The sequence below is a fragment of the Balaenoptera acutorostrata genome, chromosome 13 (assembly GCF_949987535.1).
Source record: "Balaenoptera acutorostrata chromosome 13, mBalAcu1.1, whole genome shotgun sequence".
Classification (NCBI taxonomy): Eukaryota; Metazoa; Chordata; class Mammalia; order Artiodactyla; family Balaenopteridae; genus Balaenoptera; species Balaenoptera acutorostrata.
Genome location: NC_080076.1, coordinates 49,769,827 through 49,797,722, shown reverse-complemented (window position 1 = coordinate 49,797,722; position 27,896 = coordinate 49,769,827). Strand labels below are relative to the sequence as shown.

Below are 27,896 nucleotides of genomic sequence, written 5' to 3'. Positions count from 1 at the left end.
TCTAGTCAGATTTAATGGTATAGTTTCTGTGTTCCCAAAGCACTTTGCTTACAAGGATGAATAACACATCACTTATCACACGAGAAAACTGTCTCCATCTCTGTTTCAACTTATGGGCTGCCGGCACAATGTAGACAAGAAGACAGTTTTATTTATCTCTACACACCTTGAAGTAATAAGCACAGCCCTTGGCTAAGTGTTTGTTGAATGAATGAATGGTGATTTAGTTACTGCTCTGATTTTTCAACATGCCCCAAGGAGGGCATGATCTGATTTTGGGGTTATTTTTTTCTCACCTTAAATCTTCACTATCAACCTGGGAATTTTTCTAGCCTGCTTTGTGAAAATATTGAGTTTTAAATTTTAAAAAATTACCTGCTGTATAAAAATCACAGAAAAGGAAAGGAAATGATACATCATTTTTCTTGTAAAAATAAACACACGACTACCATCCAGGTGATCAATGTTACAGATAAGCACCCAAAAAATTAAAATTTATATTTGTAAATTTAAAAAATAAGATGATAAGAATTGATCCTCTTCTATTAACAAATGTTTATGTTCACATATAATACAATAGTACTTTTCATTAGATTGGAATAATGAGTTTGGGAGATGGGAGGAACAGGGGGATGCTAGACTGAATTATGGAAGTCAGAATTATTGAAAGCAATACAGTTTTATTACTTTCAATACTATGATCTGCCAATAAAGTCTGTCTAATGACATGGATCCTTATTTTATAGCCAAATCTTTTTGCCTAAAGACCACCGTATATGCTAAAGCCATGAAAACAATTATTCTTTTAAAGTAAGTTACAGGTGTTCCCTCTATTTCTCTTAACAAATCCATTCCTTGAAGAGAATTCAAAGGTAAATTTCATCTTGGTCTTGGTCAAATTGTCAAAAATTGTTTAACAGCAATATCTGAACTAATAAGGTTTTACTGAATTCTTAGAGGAAGACATTTCCGGAAAATAATGAATAGAGTCCAATGTCCCAGGGAAGTGTTAAATACTTTTAAAATAAAAATAGGTAAAATGTGAATTTTTTTCAAATAAGATGAACGTTAATTATTCATTAAACTAGATATAAGTGAAATCCATCTTCAAAGTCTTTGGCTTCCTTTGTAAATTTCTTGAGGGCAAGGATCATGGTTTGCTCACTTCTCTCCCCCACCCTCTAAGACTTCATACACCCCAACAATGTCACCTAGGCTATGCTTTCTGATGATGGCTATCATCATAAGAACAGGTGTTTAAAAGCAACATTACGGGGTTTTCAGATATTGTGGGTTTTTGCTCTGCTTATCTAAAACTACCTGAGACCCAAACATCACGGAGAGTTTACTCCCTGATTCTGGCTATAGGCTGCAAGTAATTTACAGGCCCCCATCCTGGAAAAGAAGAGAGACGAAATTCATATATTACCATCACATGCAAAGACATTTAAGAAACAATCTACATTGATATACCTCAAAGTCTCTGATATTTATTGCTAGCCAAGAAAATCATGGGAAGGGAGAGGATCGTGAAACAGAATATGTCATCCCTGTGTTTCTGGGCTACTCAAGTGGTGACAGGCTTCATGTCACTTATTAGGAAACCTGGCATTACCTTCAAATTTTGCCACAGAAAAGACAGCTTTGTGCCTATACCGTCTACATCAGAGAAACAGAGCTGGGGACTACTGGGGTAGGCGGAGCTGGAAAACATCCATCACAAGGAAGAAAATTTCCTTGGATTCTTTGCATTCTACTCCATAACCTTTCAAGGTGTCGATACACAATGATAGTTTCTGCTTAAAATTTTTGAGTACTTAGGATAGATCTCTTTAGGTAAAATTGATACTTGGGATAGATACGCCATGTACATCTCCTGGTATGGGACATCCAGTGGCCCACTTTTGGATAACTTGGTTTGTGAAGCTTGGAAGAGTAAATGAACTGAAATCTAGGATAAAAGGACAAAAGCTCTTTGAGGGAAGCGATCCCATGGATATTTAAATCATCCAGAACTACTGGTGGTTTACTTTGTAGTGAAGAGCTCTAATTTGTGGGGTTTCCCTTGAGCCAACGATTCTCCATCCTGATAATCAAGAAAGACGACCTCTTTCTGCCAGATGAAATTACTAAATGTAACATAGAATATTTCTTCTGGTTTAGTCATCTCTGGGGAGAGGTGAGTCTCAACTCATTCTGAGAACAATTCTAGAGAACCACAAGACGTCTATTCAGACTTTCGCTTTCTAGATTACACTGGTCCAATTCTTCTTTCAAAAAAACATATTATAACTATATAACTATATAATATATAATACATATTCTATACAGTACACTCTACAATATATTTTATATATTGTATAATTTTAATATATATTACATGTGAAACTATATATTAATATATATCTTACACATATGTATATGTAATGTTTTCCTCTTTGCATATTGTCTTGTTTTTCAAAATATCCCTTTCAAAGTATGTTGATAAAAATTTGAACAATTACTTAAGAATGATGAGGCTTAAACAATGGTAGGATTAATTCTCTGTCCTGCTATTCTGCTCCATTTAAAAAACCCGCTATCAGCGTGATTCATATATAATATTGTTTTCCTAACCTTAATTGAAACATAGATCCTATTGGCACTTGCCTTCTTAATTAATCTATCGCCAAATTTCATTTGTGCTAGAATATACCAGTTTATACTTATGTCAACTAGATGCTATTCTAGTAATAACTTATAAGGCAAAAGAATCTGAAAAAGAATATATATATATATATATATATATATATAAACTGAATCACTTTGTTGTACACCTGAAACTAACACAACATTGTAAATCAGCTTGTAAATTATAATAATTTACAATATAATATTAATTTACAATATAATAATTGTAAATTATACTTCAATAAAAAAACTATAAAAAAATAAATAAAACTAAAGAAAGTTTTTTTAAAAAATGCTATTCTATCTTTAGAATGATTTAAAGAATATATCCAAGGGCGTTTTGCGTCGTATTGTCATGCATTTCCTGGGATAAGGTATCAACAGCTCCACTCGATTTAGTAATTTCTGCGTTTTGGATGAAGGCACTTGTAAGTCATTTGTACACCTCATCAATAAGTTATAGGTCCTACCGTACAACTGATCCTCACGGGTTAGAACTTGATATTTAATCCACTGCTTCAACTCACTTTGATGTAATTGCGACTTTATATTTACTGGTCACCCATGTGACAGCAGCATGATTAAGGCCACACTTCTGTGGCTTGGTGGTAACAACATTGTTTAGGCTAGGACCCCAAACCTTTCTCTATACGAAACTGATTTTATCTGGCACACCTCATTGTTTATGTAATCTGTCACGTAACCATGGAAGCAAGTTAAATCGATGTAGAAAAAAATGGCTATTCAAAGAGTCAGATGCAGCTGCTTCCTTATCTCTTATGATATTCTGCTAAATTGCTTCCAGATTGCATGAGAAATTGTTCTCATCAGGTATTGCCTCTAAGCCCTCAGGTTTATAATGATCAAGTCATTTCCTTTAAAAACGTGGATATGACAGGCTTTTCCCCCATCTCCACGAAGGCTCAACTATAAAGGCTGTGCAAGGACTTCTGCCAATTTCTTCTTTGTTTTATTTACTGTAGTAAAAAACACATTAGATGTGTCCTCAATAAATTTGAAAATATACAGGACGGTATGTGAAGTGTAAGCACAATGTCGTACAGCAGATCTCTAGAAGTTTTCATCCTGCATAACTGAAACTCTATACCTACGGAACAGCAATTCTCCATGCCGCTCTCCCCACCCCCAGGAAACTACCATTTGTCAATTTCTCAAGGGTCTCAGGAAACCTGACATTGGGGCATAATAATAAGATTACACTCCCAGACTGGATACACTTTGATGATCTAGTTTGGCTTTCCACTTGTCACAGACTGAAGTATGTAGTTAGATAAATGCGTGTCCTACACTATATGGTAAACTTGTTGAAAACAAGTTAGTTAGATGATTCAGTCTTACTTCTCTTTATAATTTCCCCAAACCTAGTTTAGTGTTGTATATAAATATGTAATGAATTAAACTGGAATATTTCTTTTCAAAGGTTAATATTAATTAATGTTAATTTTAAGGATCTGATAAAAAGACAGGAAAGTAAATGCCATTTATTTTTGAATTGATGAACTGTCTCCTAAAAAAAAAAAGCGTCCTCTCTCACGTCCCAATAATAGTAATAGCATGCATAGCCCTTTAGAGGGTTTGACTATATCATTTAAATCATTGCTGTTCCTATATTTTTTTTTAACGTAATGACTCACTAGGATGTTGAGCTCAGTCTGTATAATCAATATAGGCTGACTTTCTTGCTACGTCATCATGTATTAAATAACGATGAATGTTTTCCCATGGTCAGCTGCGGAAATGGTTTTAAATGTCAGCATACGGGCTTGCTTCACACAGTGGAAATTAACTGGGTTTGGCCAGAGCCACTAAAGTTAATAAGAATTCAAAGCTCACATCCAGTGAACCTGTTCTTATATTGCACTTACAAGATTGATTACAATATTAAAGGCTTAATTGAGTAGCATAGACAATCTAATGAAACAAGATCTTTCCCCATCATCACATTACTTTATTCTGAGTCATTTTTGTTTTCGGTGGGGAAGCACGTTTAACCTGTTGAAACTTGGTGTAAGCACCATACTAAGTGAATAGGTCTAGAACTTTGATGGGAAATCAATTTTTTTAAACATCTTTATTGTAGTATAATTGCTTTACAATGTTGTGTTAGTTGCTGCTGTATAACAAAGTGAATCAGCTATACATATACATATATCCCCATATCTCCTCCCTCTTGCGTCTCCCTCCCACACTCCCTATCCTACCCCTCTAGGTGGACACAAAGCACCAAGCGGATCTCCCTGTGCTATGCGGCTGCTTCCCACTAGCTATCTATTTTACATTTGGTAGTGTACATATGTCCATGCCACTCTCTCACGTCGTCCCAGCTTACCCTTCCCACTCCCCTTGTCCTCAAGTCCATTCTCTGTGTCTGCATCTTTATACCTGTCCTGCCCCTAGGTTCTTCAGAACTTTTTTTTTTTTTTTTAGATTCCATATATATGTGTTAGCATATGGTATTTGTTTTTCCTCTTTCTGATTTACTTCACTCTGTATGACAGACTCTAGGTCCATCCACCTCACTACAAATAACTCAATTTCGTTTCTTTTTATGGCTGAGTAATATTCCATTGTATATATGTGCCACATCTTCTTTATCCATTCATCTGTTGATGGACACTTAGGTTGCTTCCATGTCCGGGCTATTGTAAATAGAGCTGCAATGAACATTGTGGTACATGACTCTTTTTGAATTATGGTTTTCTCAGGGTATATGCCCAGTAGTGGGATTGCTGGGTCATATGGTAGTTCTATTTTTAGTTTTTTAAGGGACCTCCATACTGTTCTCCATAGTGGCTGTATCAATTTACATTCCCACCAAGAGTGCAAGAGGGTTCCCTTTTCTCCACACCCTCTCCAGCATTTACTGTTTGTAGATTTTCTGATGATGGCCATTCTGACCGGTGTGAGATGATATCTCATTGTAGTTTTGATTTGCATTTCTCTAATGATTAGTGATGCTGAGCATTCTTTCATGTGTTTGTTGGCAATCTGTATATCTTCTTTGGAGAAATGTCTATTTAGGTCTTCTGCCCATTTTTGGATTGGGTTGTTTGTTTTTTTGATATTGAGCTGCATGAGCTGCTTGTAAATTTTGGAGATTAATCCTTTGTCACTTGCTTCATTTGCGAATATTTTCTCCCATTCTGAGGGTTGTCTTGTCGTCTTGTTTATGGTTTCCTTTGCTGTGCAAAAGCTTTTAAGTTTCATTAGGTCCCATTTGTTTATTTTTGTTTTTTTTTTTTTTTTGCTTTTTTATTTTTATTTTTATTTATTTTTATTTTTTATTTTTTATTTTTTATTTTTATTTTTTTATTTTTTTAAACATCTTTATTGAAGTATAATTGCCTTACAATAGTGTGTTAGCTTTTGCTTTATAACAAAGTGAATCAGTTATACATATACAATATGTTCCCATTTCTCTTCCCTCTTGCATCTCCCTCCCTCCCACCCTCCCCATCCCACCCCTCTAGGTGGTCACAAAGCACCGAGCTGATCTCCCTGTGCTGTGCGGCTGCTTCCCACTAGTTATCTATTTTACATTTGGTAGTGTATATATGTCCATGACACTCTCTTACCCTGTCACATCTCACCCCACCCCCTCCCCACATCCTCAAGTCCATTCTCTAGTAGGTCTGTGTCTTTATTCCCGTCTTGCCACTAGGTTCTTCATGGCCTTTTTTTTTTTTCCCTTAGATTCCGTATATATGTGTTAGCATACTGTATTTGTTTTTCTCTTTCTGACTTACTTCACTCTGTATGACAGACTCTAACTCCATCCACCTCATTACAAATACCTCCATTTCATTTCTTTTTATGGCTGAGTAATATTCCATTGTATATATGTGCCACATCTTCTTCATCCATTCATCTGTCGATGGACATTTAGGTTGCTTCCATGTCCTGGCTATTGTAAATAGAGCTGCAATGAACATTTTGGTACATGACTCTTTTTGACCTATGGTTTTCTCAGGGTATATGCCCCGTAGTGGGATTGCTGGGTCATATGGTAGTTCTATTTGTAGTTTTTTAAGGAACCTCCATACTGTTCTCCATAGTGGCTGTATCAATTTACATTCCCACCAACAGTGCAAGAGTGTTCCCTTTCCTCCACACCCTCTCCAGCATTTATTGTTTCTAGATTTTTTGATGATGGCCATTCTGACTAGTGTGAGATGATATCTCATTGTAGTTTTGATTTGCATTTCTCTAATGATTAATGATGTTGAGCATTCTTTCATGTGTCTGTAGGCCATCTGTATATCTTCTTTGGAGAAATGTCTATTTAGATCTTCTGCCCATTTTTGGATTGGGTTGTTCGTTTTTTTGTTATTGAGCTGCATGAGCTGCTTGTAAATCTTGGAGATTAATCCTTTGTCAGTTGCTTCATTTGCAAATATTTTCTCCCATTCTGAGGGTTGTCTTTTGGTCTTGTTTATGGTTTCCTTTGCTGTGCAAAAGCTTTTCAGTTTCATTAGGTCCCATTTGTTTATTTGTGTTCTTATTTCCATTTCTCTGGGAGCTGGGTCAAAAAGAATCTTGCTGTGATGTATGTCATAGAGTGTTCTGCCTATGTTTTCCTCTAAGAGTTTGATAGTGTCTGCCCTTACACTTAGGTCTTTAATCCATTTTGAGTTTATTTTTGAGCATGGTGTCAGGGAGTGTTCTAATTTCATACTTTTACATGTTCCTGTCCAATTTTCCCAGCACCACTTATTGAAGAGGCTGTCTTTTCTCCACTGTATATGCTTGCCTCCTTTATCAAAGATAAGTTGACCATATGTGTGTGGGTTTATCTCTGGGCTTTCTATCATGTTCCATTGATCTATATTTCTGTTTTTGTGCCAGTACCAAACTGTCTTGATTACTGAAGCTTTGTAATATAGTCTGAAGTCAGGGAGCCTGATTCCCCCAGCTCCATTTTTCGTTCTCAAGATGGCTTTGGCTATTCGGGGTCTTTTGTGTTTCCATACAAATTGTGAAATTTTTTGTTCTAGTTCTGTGAAAAATGCCAGTGGTAGTTTGATAGGGATTACACTGAATCTGTAGATTGCTTTGGGTAGTATAGTCATTTTCACAATGTTGAAATGGTATATCTCTGCATCTGTTTGTATCATCTTTAATTTCTTTCATCACTGTCTTATAGTTTTCTGCATACAGGTCTTTTGTCTCCTTAGGTAGGCTTATTCCTAGGTATTTTATTCATTTTGTTGCAATGGTAAATGGGAGTGCTTCCTTAATTTCTCTTTCAGATTTTTCATCATTAGTGTATAGGAATGCAAGAGATTTCTGTGCATTAATTTTGTATCCTGCTACTCTACCAAATTCAAGACTTTCCATTGTGATTTCAATGGAAAATCAGAACTTCCAGCTTCTGTGATGCAGCAGGATTCCAAGAAGGCAAGTGGAAAGTACACAGGGAAGAAGATGAACTGCAGCAAAGCCTTTGTCCTGTGATAGTGACCTCGCGGGCTCGCTGGGCATGAGGGCATGTGTGTGGCTCACCTTCAGCAGGCAGTCAAGGGTTCTCTATGGGAAAGTGGAGGGGAGCTCACAGAGCCGCTCTGCCTCCGCTTCACTGTATACTGCTCCACATACAGTACATGCTGCCAGAAATCAATTCTTTAAAAAAGGCATTTCACTGATCCTTCTTCCAAGGGTTCGAGCGCTCTGTGCAGCATGAGTAGCACAGCCAAGCAGAGCTCACATTCAAGTGAGGAAACACAAACATGCCTATAATGTACTTTTCTGAAAGTAATTCTTCTGGCAGCATGATAAATTCATTCAGTTGGTTATCATAATTCTTGCCTAACAGAGAATAAAAGACGGGAATAGGTTGGGCAGTTTCCTAAGGCCACGCGGCAATTTGTTGTTAAAATTGAAACAGGGTTACATTTCATGAATGAATGTTTTCTCCAGCTATACCTGTCATAAATGTGATTATCAATACCCTCTTAGTTTTACATAAAGATATTCTGATACAAAAAAAGTTTTTCACGGTGAAGTTTAGGTCCTTTGTTGTATAACATTTGGTTGCTGGGTTTAAGTTTATCCCAGTATTTTATTTTGTAATATTGGTTTGGTCTCACCTTACCTTCTTTCCTGTTTCCTTTTAACATCACCTGGATATACAATTATTAAGTCAATAGTAACCACAATAACAAGCTAACATGTACTGAATCCTTATTAAATATCAGACATGATGCTGAGCACTTTATGTGAACCTCATCGAATCTAATACCAGAAGAATCCCGTGGGAATATGACCTGGATTTCTGCTCATGGAATATAACTACGTGTTTGCAGTTTTTCACTTTTTTACATAAACCACCCCTATCATCATCATCTATATTTCCTAGTTTCTATTCCATTAAGTGGATTGAGAACTTAAAGACACAAAGCGGAATCCTTTTAGATTTGAGTTTTTTCCTAATATTTTATCATTTTATTTTCACACCTGATTCTGTAGCTTTTTACTTTTAGTAACTCAACTTTGAGTCTTTCCAAAACATTTTTATAGAAATTCTTTTATGCATTCATATGTCATTGGTTTTATATAATTTATAATTGAATAATTATATTAACAAGTACAATGGGAACAAACACAACTAATTCTTGGTCTGTATTCATCCCCACAGGTGGGGTCAGAAGTTATAGGAGGGCTCAAGAGACAGCAGGTGAGGCCCTGGTGGTGAGGTGGCTGGGAGCATCAGTCAGTAGGTTATATCTAGGGCAGGGAGAGAGTTGCTCAGTCAGGGAAATCATTTAAGAGAAGGCTATTTAAAAGAACTTTTGTTGTATTTGATACTTTAACTGCATGGGCATTACTTTGATAAAATTACTGTAAAAGATAATTTTTTAAAAAATGGAAGCAGCAGAAGAAGGAGAGTGAGTTTAGGTAGCTTGCCCAGGATTACAAAACTAGAGATTAACTGGATTTGGCTCCAGAATTCAGCATCCAAGTCTAGCATTTCAGTGCTCTTTCCCTCCAACCCATGAGCCTCAGCACAGAGAGAACTCTGGAGGGTTGGGTGGGCTGCCGTCACCAAGGAAGGGGGCTTGAGACAGCTCAACAGTGGTCAGCAAGAGAACACAGTAACAGAAGCGAGAAGAAGCCAGAAAGTAATGAAATAGTCTTGGAAGTTTGCAAAAGAATGCTGTTATTGTGTTAACCTTAAGTTAACCCAAGTATTTTTTGACCTTGGGCCTCACTGGTTCAAAACAAAAGGGTTTTCAGCAAATAAATTTGGCCAACGGATACTGCCAACTATTTTCAGAACCAGTTTTTGCAACTCTGAAATTGAAGAAACCCTGAAAGGGCATCCCTCCCCTCCAGCAAACAAAAAACAACACAGAAGAACCTCTGACCCAAGGGTCCCATGGGAAGCCAGGTGTGGGAGCAAGCTTAGTGGAAATCTGTGATGACAAATAGCATTTAAAATGAAGTCATTTGAATCTCACCCCCACTTCCTTCTAATCCTTGGATTTTATGGCTTCTAATTCCATCAAGTCTTTCTTTGAGTAAGACTAATGAAGCACCAGTTTTGAAGAACCACCTAGCCTCTGTTAAAAAGGAAACAACAGGTCCAAAATGGAGTCACTTGTGCTAAGCCCATGTCACCAAACAGAAACTTAATACCTAACCTAACTGCAGTTTGAATCTCCCCCAGGAATGTAGTCTTAACTGGTCAGTTTGGAATTTTTTGGTCAACACCGATGAGGTAATCTGCCACAGAGACCCTTTTTATCCACCAAAGGAAGATGCTGTAATCCGATCTTTCCTTATCCCTTCCTCTTTCTGCCTATAAAAGCCTTCCATCTTGTACAGCCTCCTCAGAGCTCCTCTCAACTTGCTAGATGGGATGCTGACCGATTCATGAAGCATTTAATAAGGTCAATTAGATCTTCAAATTTACTTGGATGAATTTTGTTTTTTAACACCTCCTAGAAGCAATGATTTTACGGTAGCTGTTTTAAAACGCCTCGGAATGGATTATGCTTTTCCATTAAGTATTAATGATTTCAGTTTATGTTAAATGCTTCCTATGTTTTTGTCCTTGGCATTTTCCAAATTGTTTCCTTCAAGAAGAAAATTAGAAAGGCATTAAGATTTCTATGACTTCATAATAAATTCATAAAAAGGTTAAGATCTCAAATGGCTATCCCTTCAATAAAATTATGTTAAGTTGTACAAACGGTTTGGACATGGGACATCACTTTTATGCATTTTCAAAAGCAGCTATTTCGATTTCTAACTGGTGTGGTTTCAAAAATAATTATTGCGATCATTGAGCTATAAACGCGGTTGAGATTTAGAGCCTCCTTCATATAAAACAGTTCAATATCTTTTGGGAAGCAATATTATAAGCAGTGGAATAATTATTTAATTAACATGCATGCAAAGGTAAGGAGTGTATGGGTAAACTGCTTATTTCATTTTCTAAAGATTGCAAAATTAGTTAATTAACTAAAGGAAGTACACATGAAAAAGAGGAACAGGGCGAGGTCCAACATCAGTGTGTATACTGAACCCACCCTTTCATGGAATCCTGCGTAGCTGACGCAGCTTCTGTGCTCTGCCCTTGGCCAAGTGCACGCTGCCCACTCAGGGGGACCCAGCACTCTACAGTATGGTTTATGTAAGACAGAGTACAGATTGAACCATATGCAGCTGGGCACTGAGAGACAGGACAAACCCAGGCGGGAGCCTATAAAGTGAGAACAGCACTGAAAAGGGACAGGTCCGATTCTGCAGCTATCTCAGGGGAAACCAATGAACTCAGCTTCCTTGAGCCCTAATTCCCTCATCTACAAAATGTCTTAATGTCCATTTTGGCTTTGAGATTCTAGGAAACGGGGCAGTCACCAGGTTTTTCCTATTTATGTTGTATTTCATCACCGCCACTCCCATACGTGCTGTCATATATGTCACCTCCTCTGATCCTCACTGCTATTACTTGCTGGCATGTTATTCTGCCTCACTCTTGCCCTACCATCTCCGCAGAAATTTCACCCTCTCTCCTGTCTCTCACTCTCACCTATACTTGATTCAGTCCCAAGTATATATAGACGTTTAGCTCTGACCTCTCCTGAACTTCAGTTCTGCTTCTCCAAATTCTAGCTTCCACATGGGTGTCCTATTCTTGGATCAAATGCGACTAGACTTGAAAGAAACTCGTAATCCTTTTCTACAAACCACCCATCCCTCTGAACTTGCACATGTGTGTCTATTACACAGACTTCTCCGCCAGTCAGGCTTGCGACTTTGACTTTCCCCTCATCTCCTCCTCACACCTGTTTCCAGTCACGTTCTGATCTTTTCTTTCTATGTCTCACACTCACTCTTTTTTATATTAACCTCCCATCAATCCCTCCAGGATCCTGAGCACATCAAAGTCTAGACTACTGCAGTGGTCTCCAAACTGATGTCCTGGTTTCAATCTCCATCCTAATGTTAATATACCAAATTAATCATTAAAAAAAACCACTTTGCCTGTGCTAATCTCCTCCTCAAAATCTCTATTTGCTTCTCACTGTTACCAGATCCCGTCTAACTCTGCATTCAGTGCTCATTAAAATATGATCACTGCTTACCTGAGCAACTCAGAACTTGCCTATACAAGGCCAAGTCCATTTCTATTCCCAAGCCTGAAATAGCCAACTCTCTTCCTTCTGTTTGACAAAGTCCATTCCTTCTTCAAGATCTAACCTTGATGACCTCATCTCTCCATGTTCTGGGTGGTCGTCTTCTGAACTTTAGTCGTTATCGCTCATTTGAGAGGCAGGCAAAGCCCAGGAACAAACAGCATGCCAGGCTAGGCACTTACATATAAAAATTCACTTGTTCCTTGACCTTATCTGGTAAGTACAATGCCTATTCCTACTTTACAGGTCAGAGCATGGCTCAGAGAGGTTACTTAACTTCTCTAGGTCACAAAGTTGCCAAGTGCTGGATCCAAACCCGGGCAGTCCAGCCACAGAGTGCAGGCTCCTAGCCCTCACACCACCATCTACAGAAGCATCTTTTGTTATAGAAATCATTCTGTCAGGACTCCCCTGGTGGTCCAGTGGTTAAGAATCCACCTTCCAATGCAGGGGACGTGGGTTCGATGCCTGGTGGGGGAACCAAGATCCCACATGCTGTGGGGCAACTAAGCCCGTGCGCCACAACTACTGAGCCCCACGCCACAACTAGAGAGAGCCTGCGTGCCACAACGAAGAGCCCATGCACTGCAATGAGAGATCCTGCATGCTGCAAGGAAGATCCTGTGTGCCGCAACTAAGACCCAATGCAGGCAAATAAATAAATAAATATTTTAAAAAAGAAATCATTGTGTCAAGTGTCTGTCCCACATGCAAGCTTGTTAAGGGAAAGCACTTTGTCTCTGTTCTCTCTGAACCTCTGACTAGCGAACAGAGATGCTAAGAGACACAGGAAGCTCGCTAAAACACATGGAGACACACGCCTTCCTTCTTGAGCTTTCCTACATTATCTTAAAAGCATGGCTACATATTCTGCAGATCAGAAAAGGGGTAATATTCATAATAAAAATCCCTTGTACATTTCCACATTTCAGAATGTGGGCCAGACAATGAAGAAAGGTCTTCTAATGTCATAGCCTCCCTCCATCATTTTCTTTTTTCTTTTTTTCCTTCCTTTGTCATCTCTCAACAAATATTTGTTTTATGCACACTACATGCCAAAAAAACAAACCTCTGTGTGTGTTATTAACATTTCCATCCCAGATGCTGAAAGATGGAGGTGAGTAATATAAAGTAATATCAAAAGCAATAAAATGACTGCTAAAATTTATTGTGAACATACCATGAGCTAGACATCAGGGCCTTGATAGGTATTTTCCCCCTTAATCCTCATAACAACTCTGTAAGATAATACTATTATTATCTCCATTTTGCATATAAGGGGAATAAGTCAAGAGAGGTTAAGATCATATGACTCCCAAGGGACAGAGGTGGGATTCCAGCCCTGGTCATTTGAGACTAGGGCTTATACTCTTTTTTTTTTTTTTTTTTAATTTATTTTTGTCTGTGTTGGGTCTTCGTTGCTGCGCACAGGCTTTCTCTAGTTGCGGTGAGCGGGGGCTGCTCTTCGTTGTGGTGCGCGGGCTACTCATTGCAGTGGCTTCTCTTGTTGCAGAGCACGGGCTCTAGGTGCATGGGCTTCACAGTAGTTGTGGCTTGCGGGCTCAGTAGTTGTGGCTCGTGGGCTTAGTTGCTCCGCAGCATGTGGGATCTTCCCCGACCAGGGCTCGAACCCATGTCCCCTGCATTGGCAGGCAGATTCTTAACCACTGAGCCACCAGGGAAGCCCTAGAGCTTATACTCTTAACCTTAACCCTGGACTCCTTCCAGGAGTAGATTTAGCCACATGGCATGCAGAGGGCATATGCAAAATTGGTTTCATTTCCTTTGAAAAGAGTCCCACGAATAGTATCAGAGTCCAGTAGGGATGCTCCCAGTGTCAACACAGACTTCACCCAAAAGCAGGTGTGTGACTTTTAACAAGTTACTCTCTCAGGGCTTTATTTAATCCATTTGTAAAAGAAAAAATTAGCACCAGATCATCTCCAGACTTCCTCCCAGACACAGATCTTCCATTATTCTAAAGAGGCAGCTGTGGGGCAGAGAGAGTTCTCCGGTTTTGGAGTCAGAAGAAGTAGGTTTGTTTTGTTAACCGGCACCCTCATCGCAGCCCCCGTCACAGGGCCCTGCATCCATCACTTCTGGCTTGTCTCCTGTTGACCTTAGCTGCCTGGAAGATAATCGGCCAGCCCAGATGTTCTCTGAAAATCTGCCCTCCTAGCAGATTTTTAAGTGCACAGTACGTTATTGTTGATTATAGGTACAATGTTGTACTGCAGGACTGGAGACCATCTTGCCTGACTGAAATTTTATGCCCGTAGATTAGTAACTTCCTATTTCCCCCTCTCCTCAGACCCTGGTGACCACCATTTCACTCTTTGATTCTATGACTTTGACTATCTTAAGTACCTCATATAAGTGGATATTTATAATATTTGTCTTTCTGGGTCTGGCTTATTTCACTTAGCATAATGTCCTCAAGCTTCATCCATGTTGTTGTGTGTTGCAGACAACAACACAGGCTGAATAGCATTCCATTGTATGCATATGCCACATTTTCTTTATCCATTCATCTGTCAATGGCTATTTAGGTTGTTTCCACATCTTGGCTATTGTGAATAATGCTGCCATGAACGTGGGAGTGCAAATATCTTTTGAGATCCTGATTTCAATTCTTTTGGGTAAATACCCAGAAGAGGGAGTGCTGGAGTACACGGTGGTTCAATTTTTTGAGGAATCTCCATACTGCTTTCCCATAGTGATTGCACCATTTTGCATTCTCACCGACACTGTGTATGTAACTACCTAAGAATTTAAGATCAAAGTCTCAATTTCTGAATTCTTTATTGCCCTGTTCTATGGCTGTAGGTTTTGCTCTTTGGCTGTGAGACTTGCACGCAGGTCCAATATTCCCTCGTTGTAAGTTCTAGCTGAAGAGGAGCTGTGCCCATAAAATAACGCACCTGATTTGGAAGGGTGTTCACATCATTCTTTCCCTTCTCTGCATTTTTGGGATTGTTTTGCTAAGCAGCACGATCCATGCCAAGCTTTTTCTTTTCATCTGAAATACAGTCTCTTTATGTTTTTGCCCTACAGGCTTTTTTGGAGTAATCTCATCTACTTTGTTGGCATTGATGACGACTATGTTTACACCACTGACTCCCAAATTTCTAAACTGTGTCTCTCACCTGAGCTCCAGACTGAAATAAGAACGTGTTCAGCGCACATGGCTGTAGATCTTCCCAAAGCACTACAACCGTGCCTACTTCAGTATGAAGTCCTCCTCTTCTAACCATGCTCCTGCCCCAGTGTTTGCTCTCAGGGACCGGCACCCTCAGTCATCCAAATCAGGGGCCTTGGAATTCCTCTCAAATTCCCTCACGCTCACTTGCCATTAATAACCAAGTGCTGTTTATTCTTCCTTCAAACTTTTCTCAAATCCACCCCCTTCCTCCAGCCCCACTGTCACTGCAATAGATGGTCAAGAAGTGTCTTAGCTGGGTAGGTAATAGTGATCTCGAACTTAAGATATCCAAAATAGGGATCTTTTATCTTCAGTTCCTCACTTTATCACGACAGTCACTTTCTTGTGGTGGTCTGGAACCAAACACTCGGTATCTCTGAGGTCTGCCTGTGTTACACTACTTATGCAAGGTCTGAAGTCAAACGGTTAAAAAAGATCGAAATTAGTCACCTTAGCCTTGGTGTTTACATTTCTTTCAGCCAATATGAACTAAAAGTTTAATCATATCTGCCATCTTATATGCAAATCTTTTATTTTTCACCAACAAAGATATTCCTTTGACACTATCTCATGAGTGACAATGCTAAATCTGATAACTTACTAGTGGAAAAGGGTATGATCCCTAAGTTACGCAGCACTAGATCCTACTGTGATGATACTGGACACAACAGGGTGGTCTTTGGAGTGAAAAGATTAAAAATGCAAGCTGAGCAGAGGCATCTGCTTGCTTTATCTATTTCTGCCAACAATCACTGCGTGTTACTTACAAAGAGGAGATAACGAAATCCATCTTTCAGGCCTTTTGTTTGATCGATTTTTACAATCTCAGTGACTTTAACTACTGCCAAGTTTAAATGCTTCCTGAAAAATTCAGTGAAATTCAGACATTGTGACTATAATTAGAATACTAAGAATAGGACATTATTGGTTCCTCAGTGTGAAACCAGGATCTAATCCAGATGTGTTAGGAAGTTGTTATTTAAAGACTTCTGCTATGGAGTGAAAAAGTATTCATTTGATTATCTCTCTTGATTTTCTTCCTCATGTGGAGGAGGAAAATGATTTTTTCTTGTTTTCTTGATAAACACAAGAAACGTAAATTAAATTCTAGGAATGCATTTACATTTTACCTTAAAAAAATTCTGTACATTTGCATCAGGTTAAATAAAGAAAGAAGATGCTAACTTTCTAATATATTCAACAATCCAAAACATCATCCTAGGGCTTCCCTGGTGGCGCAGTGGTTGAGAGTCTGCCTGCCAATGCAGGGGACACGGGTTAGAGCCCTGGTCTGGGAAGATTCCACATGCCACAGGGCAGCTGGGCCCGTGAGCCACAGTTACTGAGCCTGCGCGTCTGGAGCCTGTGCTCCGCAACAAGAGAGGCCGCGATAGTGAGAGGCCCGCGCACCGCGATGAAGAGTGGCCCTTGCTCGAGGCAACTGGAGAAAGCCCTCGCACAGAAACGAAGACCCAACACAGCCAAAAATAATTAATTAATTTTTAAAAAAAAGCATCATCCTAAATGATATAGTCGTAACATTTTATGTGTTGGGTATTTTAGGCCCAAGATTATTTTAGCTAAACCACTGTAATGATTTTTTAACATTGTCATTTAATATTAAAAAAAAAACCATAGTTACATATGAATTAAGTATGAGTTACATATTTTGAATATGAGGCAGTTTTTTCTTTTTTAGTTTATAGTGATGATTCTATAAACACGTAGATTAAGGATATTTCGAATGCTATTGCTTGACTTTCCACAAATGCCCTTATAATTGCTAGGAAGTCGATGCATAACTGTCCCCCTAGCACACAATGAGCACTACTGTTTGTCGTTGCTGAGAAGGCCTGGGTACAGCAGACACTGGGAAGGCATGCACACGCTTGTTCAACAAATGAATGAATAAATGAATGACTTCGCTTCCAAATGGAATTAGGTTGCAGAAATTTATATGCAGAACTAATAAAGTTTGCCTTTTAATTTATGGATAAGGAAGTGCTCACGGCTCTGAGTTGGTTACAGATAATTCTCCTTACTTCAAATGTACCATCTAGGATGCTCATACCCTTCTCCTGTGTGTTCCCATTTCTCTGGTTTTCTCTTGTCCTCCCCTTACAATTCCTTCCCACCATTCTCAGGGACTTCTTTCCTCAGGAAACTCACAGGGCCATTTTCTGTGTGTGATGATTTCACAAGGCCACTTGTTCCTTCATTTGTTGAACCAATATTTAATGCTTTCAGGCCCTGCGGGAGGCCCCAGGAACAAAACAGAACCTTACAAGCAACTTCTGTCTTTGTTTTCAATACATTTTCCCATTTCATTCAAAACCTAACTCAGAAACCAAGCAAACAGAACATAAAACTTGCAAAGACCTCAATCTCTGGACAGACATTCCAGGACGGGACATGTTGCTGATATAAACTCACTCAGTAAGGCCCCAGTGCCATGACAGTACCTGGTAGATGGAGAGCATTTGATAATGCAGAGCTTGCTAAACACATTTAGTAGATCATCCAACAAATACATATTCAACACTTACTAGGCACCAGGTGATAAAGCTTTGCTGATAAAAAAGAGATCCAAGTTCCTGGCCCTCAGGGATATCAGAGCCTAGAGCAGCTCTGTCCAATAGAACTTCCAGCAATGAAGAAAATGCTCAGCTCTGCACTGTTCACTGCGGTAGCCCCTGGCCACACGTGGCTACTGAACACCTGCTATGCAGCTAGGACAACTTAGGAACTGAATTTTAAATTTTAATTAATTTTAATTTTAATTTAAAACCAAACCAGTGTAAAACATTTTTCTATTAAACACACCTTGTTGTTTTGGTGGGACTACATTTTTCTTTAACTGTTGTACCACGTACTCTATTAATCTTCATTGCATGTCTGGCAAATGCATAATTTGTAGTATCTCATTTATCATCTTTTATACTGATTGCAGGTTGAAATGATAATGTTTTTAATATACTGGGTTAAATAGCATATCATTAAATTAATCTCATCTATTTCTTTTTACTTTTTAAACTGTGGCTACTCAAAATTTTAAATTTACATCTGTGGTTTGAATTGTATTTCTATGGGATATGGCTAATCTAGAAGAAAGCAAGAGAGAGGGAACAAAACCAAATAAGCAAGCAAATAACTATGAAACCTAGAGAATCTTACAAATATAATCATTCTTTCTGCCTAAGTTAAAACCTTATAGGATACCATATGATCCAGCAATTTAACTTTTGGGTATATACTCAAAAGAATTGACAGCAGAGTCTCAAAGAGATATTTGTACCCCCATGTTCACAGCAGCATTATTATTCATAACAGCCAAAAGGTGGAAGCAACCCAAGTGCCTATTGATGGATGAATGGATAAACAAAATTCAGTATACACGTACAATTGAATATTATTCAGCCTTAAAAGGCAAGAAAATCCTGACACATGCTACAGCATAAATGAACCTTGAGGGCATTATGCTGAGTGAAATAAACCAGTCACAAAAAGACAAATACTGCACAATTCCATTTATATGAGGTACCTAGAGTAGTCAAGTTCATACAGACAGAAAGTAGAAGGGTGGCTGCCAGAGGTTGAGGAAAGGGAAAAATGGGGAGTTGTTTAACAGGTACAGAGTTTGGGTTTTGCAACATGGCAAGAGCTGTGTGGATGGATGGTGGTGATGCTGGCACAAGGTGAATGTCCTCAATGCCACTGAACTGCACACCTAAAAATGGTTAAGATGGTAACATTTGTTATGTATATTTATTGCAATTTAAAAAATTTTTAAACCTTATAGGGAAAGTAGCTATGTTACTCCAGTAAGATTGAGTGTGTTTCTAGGTATTATGGGGTCAATGAAAAAGATCAAATTTAACAGAGTTCATATTAGCTTACCTGTATGTTCCCACATGAACATTTTAAAATGGCAGGGAAGTCAGCAGATTAGGTGCAAAAATGGACAAAGAAAACAAGAGAAAAATTCATTAAATAAAGTCAGGTTCGAATGTGGCGTTTTGTCTCAAATTACCAATGAAATAGAAAGCTGTGTTTTCAGAGAAGGCTTGGGTGGAATTGCATTTCAGGGATATTTTTGAGGAGGAAAGGACCACATTTGACAGAGAAATACAGATTGTTTCTATGCAGTAAGAAATGTGTTACAGATTTACAGTCATGCTAATAACTCCATGGTGAAGATGTATAAGCAAAGGCAGGCAAGCAAAGATAGATTCAGGAGACATTCTGTGAGGACTCAAACGAGGTAAAGATGCTCAAACAAAGGCATGGGCCATGGTCAGGATCATCGTCTATAAGTGGTTCAAGAAGCCAAGACACTGATGATCATGTGGAACACAGATTAAATATGCTTTCTCGAATCAGGAATGTAGTAATTCGTGTAGTAATCCCTCAGTATGAACGTGTGATCAGTTTACTCAGCTGTTTCTGAAGGTATCCCTTGGCTCCGGTCTTCCCCTTCCTGGCTCTCTCTACTTCAACCAAGGCTCTGCCCCGTTCAGAGTTCCTCCAACTGCCACTCAAGTCATAACCTCACTTCTGGGGTGAGCAGTCTGCAGGTGTTTCTTATTTCCTCCTAGTCTCCTGGCTTCTCTCCTGTCCTACAAATCGTCTTATCAGGGATTTTCAGTGAGATAATAGGATAATTCATACAATTGATTACTGTATTGCTCAGCTCAAATGACTACATTCCCTTTAGAAGGTTTTCAGTGACACAGTGTACAAGTATATCATTTACAGTTGATTAAAATGTCTGTGATCATTTCTATGAAAAAAAAAAGTTGGGCGTCTGTTCCTTTGGTTAGAAATACAAGTTCATTGTTTTCTCTGTGGGAAAATCAGGTATGACTTAAGACTCCTTTCACAAGAAAGCCACAGGATCACCTATATTCTATTTCTGTGGGCATTTTTAATCCTTTGTTAGTATAAGTGCAACTTTTAACTAATCAAAATATGCATTGACCTAGAATGCTCGGGAATGGAGCAAATCAGGTCAGACAAAAGTGTAGTTACTATTATATTGACTGATATACACACCTCGGATGCCCTTTGGTGCAACTTCCACAATAAATTCAAACTAGCGTGAGTCTAATTTTGTTGAGAACTGCTTTGGCTTATACTGCCTTAATAAGCTCTATCATACCTCCTGAAAGTCCATTTTTATTTGAGTTATTTTCCATTTTAATTGGGAATTCCTTGTGGCTTTCTTATAGAATATTTAAGATGAAAGACTGAAGTAAATTTTGGCTAACAAAATTACAAAACTTTATTTTATCTTGTGGATAAAAGGAACACATATATGTTGTTCAAGAATCAACCCAGATAAAAGTTCTTCTTTTTCAGTTTTACAATGAGTCACGCTGCTTTAAGGTAAAGTCTATTGTGATGCAGCTAAAAAGAATATTTCTCCTCTGCCACCTAAAGAATGTTTCAGGCCTCAATTTTGTGCAAATAAATCCTGTTCTGTGCATCGTAATGGCAATCCAAATTAAACATGCGGAGGGAATTTCCAGGAGATGTTTTCATACCTGCACTTTGACCATGTGGGGTGACATGGCAATTTCTCCCACATTAGCTATTTATCGTTTCAGATTTGTTTAGTTTGCATACACATACTGTTTTAAATGCAGTGTTATACAATGAAATTTAAGGGAGTTTTGAATAATGTGACACAGCTGTGCTGCTATTCATTCTCTATCATAAATTCGACTAGCTGGAAATGAAGTTTGTTTAAAAATAAACTCTTCAGGACTCCTTTTAATGAACAGCCCGTGTGTCTGTCTTCCATTTTGTGGATGGAAAAATGCATCTAAGATAACTTATTTCACTCGCTGACAAATACTGTTCTGAAACCACAAACCCGGAGAAGATTGGTTATTTTTTTAAATAGATTTCATTAACATAGTTCAGAGAGTCAATGCTTCAGGAAAGCTGTTTAAAAAAGCCAACACCCCAGAGATGGATTGCCTGGGAGGCCGTAGCAGAAGACTGGTAGTTTAGAACCAGAGCATGGATAAATGTGAGACATCGTTTATACCAACCTGGACCATCTGGGTATAGAATGTGAGGAATGAATATTTTACTTATTTTTTCATCAAAGCCCTGGGGCCTGTGTAGGGCTGGATGTGGATCACAGATCTGGGTTCCAGTCTCACCTCTGTTGTTTTTAGCTAACCAAGTGACCTTGGCCAAGTCACCTATACTAGGCAGTGGGAAATGCTGAGGCTTTGCTGTCACTCAGACGGAGACCCAGTGCTGTGCTTGTCAGTGTTTAACAACTGGCTCTCCAGGAACAAGCAAACAAATCAACCAACTCTGGTTTGTAACGTTTGTCAATTTCTGTGGTGTAAGTGCTCCCACCACCGCCAGTTGAAGTTACCTACATGACCTCACTGAGCACAGAGCTGGGAAGAGAAAAGCACAAACAGTTCACTCCAGACATCTCCCCAGACAACACAGCCTCAGTGCCGCTGCCTCAGTGCCATTTCTGGCTCCACCAGTTAACACATGGGGTTAAAGGCAAGTTATTTAACTTCTCTACCTCTCGGTTTTCTAATTTTTAAAATGTTGACCATAAACAAAGTTTACAAGGCCATTTTGAGGGTAAAATGGAAGGCACTGAGCACAGAGCCTGAAATAGCAGGTCTCAGTACACATCGATTCCCTGACATAATGATTCTGTCTCTCTCCCTCCTCCTTTTCACAGGCAAACTCTTCAAAAGAACCAGTTCGTATTTGTTCTCTACTCCCTCACTCAACCCATCACTATCTGGATTTCACCAACAGAACTCTTAAAAAGTAATTTCTTTGTGGTAACCAGCAGATTTTTTTCCCCAACTCCAATGGACATTTCTTAGGTGCTTACTTTATTTGATTGCTCTGTGGCATTTGACATGCTTGACCAATTCCTTCTTCTTCTTTCTGTCTTTTTTCTTCTCTTGGATTCAGAGACAGAGAATCCTGCTGATTCTCACAAGACAACCTAGATCTTTCCTAGGCTGTAGCCTCTGGTTCCTCTCACTGTGTTCTTTGTTCACGTTAGGGATTTTCCAAGGACTCATTCCTGCCTCTTTTCTCACACCCCCGTGTCCCTTTGGGCAGCTCGTTCATAACCAGGGCTTCAACTCTTATCCAGGTACCAACTTGAAAGGCAAGTCTGCATCTCAGACCTCTCTCTGGAGCTCCAGGCTTGTAACGCCTGCTGCTTATTTAACATTCTTGACATTTCTGCCTGTATATCTCATAGGTCACACTACAATCAACAAAGATATAACTCAGTTTATCATTTTCCCCACCAGACCTGTCCCTCCTCCTGTGTTCCCTACATAGGATGCACTATTCATCTTATTTCTTAGGCTGGAAACCTAGGAGTCATCCTTCTCTACCTCCCATATCCAATCAAACAGGCCAATTCTATCTTGTAAATATATCTGCATTCATTTCCTTAGCTTCCTCGATAATGACACTGTCTTAGTAAAGACCCCTCAGACCTTCATCCTTTCATTCTTTGATAATTAAAGTGATATACCACCTGATTTCCCTGCCTTCAGTCAATTCCCCTTCCAATCCACACTTCCTCTGGAGGATTTTTATAAAATGCAAATAGATCATGTAATTCCTTGCCCTTCATTAGCTCCCCACACCTACGGCATAAAGGCCAAACTCCACAGAAGGGCAAAATGGCCCTTGTTAATTCTGGCTCATGCGTATTTTTCTGGCCATATCTCTTGCCTCTTGTCTATTTATGACTATACTCTATCCTGTCTTACTTAACCACAAACCTTTCCCTCAATAGGCCATGCTTCTTCTTGTCTTTACCTCTCTGGAAAGCCAGCCCTTCCCCTTTTCCTCTAGTGAATTCTAATTCTTTCTTCAAGGATCAGCTCGTCTCCCCTCTTCCAAGAACCCTTCTTTGAAATCCTCAGGACAGCTAGTACATGATTCTCTAAAAAGCACTCTTCACACTGGATTATAATCATCTGTATGCATTTGTTTTTCTCCCCCAGAAAGTGAATGAACATTAATGCCATATCTTATTCACCACTGCATCTCCGGTATCAAGCACAAAGCCTGGACTGCAAAAATGTTTAGCAAATTGAATGCATCAACGTCTAAATGCCTCCTCAGATTCCTTCTCTGCCCTCTTCGTGGTGCTAAATGAGATGGAATCAAGACAAGAGTTTTTTTTTTTTAATTGAGATATAATTGATATGTAATATTATATTAATTTTAAGTGTACAACATGATTCAATATTTGTATATATCACAAAATGATCATCACAGTAAGTCTAGTTAACATTTATCACTGCACATGGTTACAAACTTTCTTTTTTTCTTGCGATGAGAACTTTTAAGATCTACTTTCTTAGCAACCTTCAAATATGTTATATAGTATTATTAAGTGACAAGAGCTTTTGTAAGCTATGAACAAGTTAGGATGGTATGCATTTTCAACCTTGATTCTAACTGGAATAATGATTTTCAAAGTGAGAATAAAACATGTAGAATATTAAAAAATATTAAAATCCAAGAAATGATAGACTTTTCAAGAATGATAGTTTACTTAAACGTATTTGTTGCAACACAACCTGCCTGCTAACTTCATGTTTACTGTTGGTCACCAGTAATGAAGACAATGACAAATTGGGTCTTTTCATGTTTATTTTTGAGGGTTTTTTGAGGTATAAGAACTGTGGCAAAAAGTATTACAAAATAGTAATAGCACAGATGAAAATCACGCTAGATATGCATCCACTTGAAAATTTGCATTCAATAAATGAGTAACGTGTAAGAAAATGAACATGCTATTCCCACACACATGGAAGGATTTATTCAGTATCTAACTTTTAAAAAACCTGAATGACTGCATGTTCAATGTGTGTTTAAAAGTTTTAAAATGGAGGTGCTATTTCTGTTTTAGAACATTTCACAGAAGTGAAAAGCCCAGTCAAAGAGTAAGTAGCAAGATCTAAATTTGCAAAGCAGATGTTCTACCATTTGCTGAATTTCCAATAATAAATTCCACCTTTTAAGTTGAGAAAAAAATAGCATTGTTCTTTTTTACCGGTTACATTTTGCAAATTATGCAAATGAAAAAAACATCTTGAATTTTAGGGATGTTCTAATGTTATAAATGAAAAGAAGGCAAATTCATTTTGAAACGCTCATTACCATCTATACTGATGACTCCATTCTCTGGTCCACTATGGCTATTCTTTACTTAATACTTAACTGGATTTGAAAGTGTTCTCCTTTTTGGAAAAATTGGAACAATATATATTTAACAGATGGCGTCTGTATAGCCTACTCTAGTAAGCCCTCTAATTTATCTTTTTCTAAATAATAATTTATGGAGCACCTTTCTCTGTGAGAATTCTTTGTATTTTTTGCTGTGTTGCTTTTTAAAGAGCAAGAATTCCTTGACCTCAAAAGGGGTTTTTCTCCTAATAAGATAAAAACACTTCAAACTCAATAAAGGTTTTAGGTAGAAACCTATGGAATATAGCTGGTTTTTTTTTTCTTTTTTCTTTTTTTCTATTTTTCTGGTGAGGACATTGGGTCCTTAAACTAATCAAGGGCAAATAGATAATTGACGATATCAGGAACATGACTCCTAACATTTGTCTATTTACCATTACACCACCACATATTTTTAATATTCTTTACCAACCCAAATAGCCAAATTTAGCTTTGATGTTGCTGGCCATGTTTTATGAATTTGACATGGGTTTCCAAATCCAATGTCAGGAGGCATATGCTTTGAATTATTTTTCAAAAATGGCTAAGCTTACCATAGCTTTTCAAAAATGATATCAGGTTATACATATTCTCCTGTGACTCATTCCTGGCTTATCGAAAACAGCATCATACTTGAAATGACAGCTGGGGTTGCAATCAGGGTGCAAACAACAACTTTTTCCCCCAAAGAAGCTAAATATCCTATAGAACAATTTTATTTTACAGTCTTAGCCCTATTAGCTATATGCTCTACTCAGCATATATTAGCTAATATATTAGCTATATATTAGCTAATATATTAGCATATATTAGCTGTATATTCATACTCAGTCTAAACTGATTTAGCTAAGTTTTGGAACATGATTCATTCAGTTATATAATGTGAGCCATTTAGAAGGCTTTATTTTGTGTTGATCCGTACACACACAGTAGAACCATTTCAATAAAGTAATAATGGTAAGTAGAATCATAGACATAAAATTGGAAAGAACTTTAGGAATGATCCAGCCAAACTCTTCATGAATCTCTTATCAACATCCCTTGCAGGTGATGGCCCAACCTCTGTACAGTTTTACTCACACAATCTCATTCTTTCCAGTCCTGGAGAGGTTTCCTTGTTAGAAAGCTATTTATTTTTCTGAGTAAAAACTTACCTCTGTAACTTTCATCTTAGTGCAAGATTCTTTAAACGAAGAATTAACCAACTTTACCTACCCAAAAAGTGAGGGTCCTGGAAGTCCCTATTTTAATGGGGAATTTTTTTTTTTTTGTCTACAATATTTTCCTTCTAAATTCTTTCTCCCATACTGGGAGATAGACCCAATATAAGCAAAAGGGTGTGGGGTGTATTGTCTAATACAGCAGGCAGGACATAGAATCTGAGCAGAATGAACAACAAATGATATAAAGAAGTCCAGGCAGGAAGTGAGAAGCAGGGATGCCCATGATGTTCCTGGTATCTCAGGCACGTGCTTTATAAAGAGGCAGACATTCATTCTAGCACCACAAATTGAACATGGTGATACTTAGGACCACACTGGCAAAGGTTATGTCTCAATTTTGAAAACTCAGACTATCTTTACAAATGTAGATTTCCCGAGGGCAGGATTTGTGTTCTTTGAAATGAGGAGCCAAAAAAATTTCCCCAATAATTTGAGCTCTGTCCATTAGTTCTCCTTGACTTCACTTTCTCATAGAAAGTTTCTTTCACTTTCTCATAGAAATGGGACACACTGACGAGCTGTGAATCAGTTCGGGAAAATTAGCTCCATTAATAAAGGGAGTTTCCTCAGAACCCTGGTGATTAGTGTTTCCCGTTGCCTTAAAAAGATTTTCCAACTGTTGAAAAATATTTTATTAAGCAAGGAACCTAATACAGTATCAAACTGACTAGCACTTTGATTTAAAAAGAAAGCTTAGGAATGGGGGACACTGGGAAGAATAAGGAATGAAGAAATCTGAGTTCTTTTCCTGCCTCTCTAGTCCTTTGTGTCACCTTGGTCACACAGCATATTAGAATCTATGAGCATGGAGGGAACTTAAAGAGGCATCTGGTTTAACACTTTGGCCAGTTTAGCTTTCTTCCCAACTATAAAGTTTCTTTAAGCCCATACCTACAGGATCATAGCAATAGCGTTTCAGAAACAGTATAAATAATTTCCCCCCAAGGATCAATAATAGAGGTAAGCACAGCTGTGAGGACACCAGATACTTTCTTGCCTTCACATTTTTTTTTTTGGTATTCATGATCAGGTTTTAAAAGAGCCACAAGGAGAATGCAAACAATAACATCTAAGAGGGAAATCATGCAGGTAGTAAGTTGCCCAGTTGTCTGAGATGAATGCTAAGGTTGGGAAGGAGAAAAGAGACAGGGGCTTAGGTTGTTTATACATTTTTTGATTAACACAGATTTTGGTCTTCTGTTGACTTCACTGTGTGGAAACACACATAATAAATTGTTACCAGACTAAAAAAATGAAAAAAGACAGTGTTTGGGAGTGATGTGTCTTTATGTTGGGCACTCTCACGTATCATAAAATAGTGGGTTGGTGAAGACTTCGGAAGGGTGGTGGGCATAGGTGTATATGTCAAATTAGAATTCTCTACAAATATTGACAACTTTAGGGCATTGAGAGCTGGAAGATTGCCCTTATGCAAAGATTTAATTGGTAAATTTATCTTACCTTATGACTTTAAGCCAAAAGCCAAGTGATGAAAATATGGAAATGTAAAGACTCATTTTTATATTAGATAGCAAATATTGGCTCCTACTATGTGCAACGGCATTGTGCCAAAGCATCACTCACTTCTGAATATATATTAGGATTTAGAAGTGGAATGTTTTTAAAATTTCTCCAAAATGTAAAGATTCTTCTTGGTTAAGTAGTTGACACTGTCCTGAAAAACATCAGCTACACAAATGGGTTTAAGAAAAATAATCAAGATTCATAGGTATTTGGGAAGATGAAACAGTTGTCAATGATTACAACCTTCATATTTTGAAATCAGTGCTTGCAACACTTACCTTTTAGATGGATAATCATGGAAAAATTAAATAAAAGGCCATCTTATTTTTGTTTGAATAGAAAGATAGGACGAAAAGGACATGA

The 27,896-nt window shown here is 38.2% G+C and overlaps 1 protein-coding gene across 2 annotated transcripts in view; it reads right to left on the bottom strand.

Moving 5' to 3' along the window:
* Positions 1-27,896, bottom strand: part of CHST9 (carbohydrate sulfotransferase 9) — a 242,795-nt gene that overhangs the window by 99,457 nt on the left and 115,442 nt on the right. The window lies entirely within an intron of this gene.